Genomic DNA, 1,520 nt, shown 5'->3' with positions numbered 1-1,520 from the left:
GTTTTTGGGTTAATGAAAGAATGACGGAGCATAGCAAAATAGAGGGTCTGACCTCCCATCCCATATGCCTTCTGCTTGAAGACTCTGATGACCCAGCAAAGGAAGACAGAGAGGAGGGGGGCAGGAGAGAGAGAGAGAAGGCGTGAGGGTGGGGAGATGGAGAAGCAGGCTGTCCGGAAGAGCCTCAGGGGTTTGAAACAGTCCCTGACACCCCAGCCACCCACCAGGAGCCAATCAAGCACTGAGCTCCTGTCCCCAGCAGGCTTTCTGCTTTGACACCCAGGACGTCCTTCCAGGACGGAAACATCCAAGGCCTTCCTGGGGTGGTCTTACAGTATTCCAGGATGGACAGACAGGCAGGGACACTGCCCTGAAGGACCCTCCCGACAGAGAGCAACCTTGCACCGTCCTGGCCAAGTCGGGGCTCAGGTTCTGGGAGCAGGAAGCCCGGGGCCTCCGACTCCTCTCTTGGGCGGAGCGGTTCCCACACGGGACCCTGCGTTTCTCTCCCCATAAAGTGAATTCAGAGGCACCCAGTGCAAGGGGCGTGCAGGGAAGGTCCGGCACGGTGCCTCACGCACAGTGGATGTCCGACTTGAAGGAGAAGGAGAAATGGGTGCCTGCGCTCTCAGACCTTACAGTCTAGGAGGGGAGGCAGAGACGCAAACCAGGGCCAGAGCACACGTCAGGACCAAACGGGAACCTGGAATGGGGCCCCCCGGGGCAGAGGCAGGCCGGCGCGGAGACTTCCCGGGGCCCCGTCCGTCAGACGGCCCGTGAACATCGCTGGAACCCCCCGGAAAGGCCCGGGCACGCGTCTGTAAACGTGGGCGCGCTTTCAGGCCCGCCGCGCCCAGGGGACCCTTGTTCCTCCGCCCGCGGGCATTCCAAAGGGTCCGCGCCTCGCTCCCGGTGAGGCCGCTGCCTCCCTCTGCCGCCCCTTAATCTGCACCCCCTTCCGATTCAGGATGTGCGGCGGCGGCTCGCGGAGGGCAGGGGCCGGGCTGTTTGACCAACCTGGTACCTGGTCTGGCACGTAGCCGGCGGGCGGGGGGGGTAAGTAAATAGCTCCGAGGACGCGGGCAAGGGTCGCTGCCCCCGCCCGGCGCGCCGCCGAGCGGGAGGCCCGCCTGGGGATGTGGATTGCGGCCGGCGGGCCGGGCGGGCGGGGGTCGCCGAGGGTGGGCGGTGTGTGTGTGGGGGGGTGCGGCCCAAGTTCACGCCTCCCCTCCTCCCGCCCCCGGCGGCGGAAGCGGCAGTTCCCACGGCGTCTGGCGGAGCTGGGGGCGGGCCGGCCCCCGGGGGGGACACGGGTCTCCGCGCGCCCGGCCCTTTGAGCGCGCCGCCCCCCTCCCTCGGCCCGCGCCCTATAACCGGGGGCCCGCGCCCCTTGGGTGGCGCACTGGCTCGCGCAGCGATGGCCGCGGCTCGGTCCCAGCAGCTCGGCTTCGGGGCCGCTCCCGCGCTGCCCGCGCCGCCCGCGCCGCCCGCGCCCCCGCCCGGCCCCGCCGCCGCCCCGC

The sequence above is a fragment of the Phoca vitulina genome, unplaced genomic scaffold (genome assembly GCF_004348235.1).
Source record: "Phoca vitulina isolate PV1807 unplaced genomic scaffold, GSC_HSeal_1.0 scaffold78, whole genome shotgun sequence".
NCBI classification, from domain to species: domain Eukaryota; kingdom Metazoa; phylum Chordata; class Mammalia; order Carnivora; family Phocidae; genus Phoca; species Phoca vitulina.
This window is presented reverse-complemented; position numbering follows the sequence as displayed.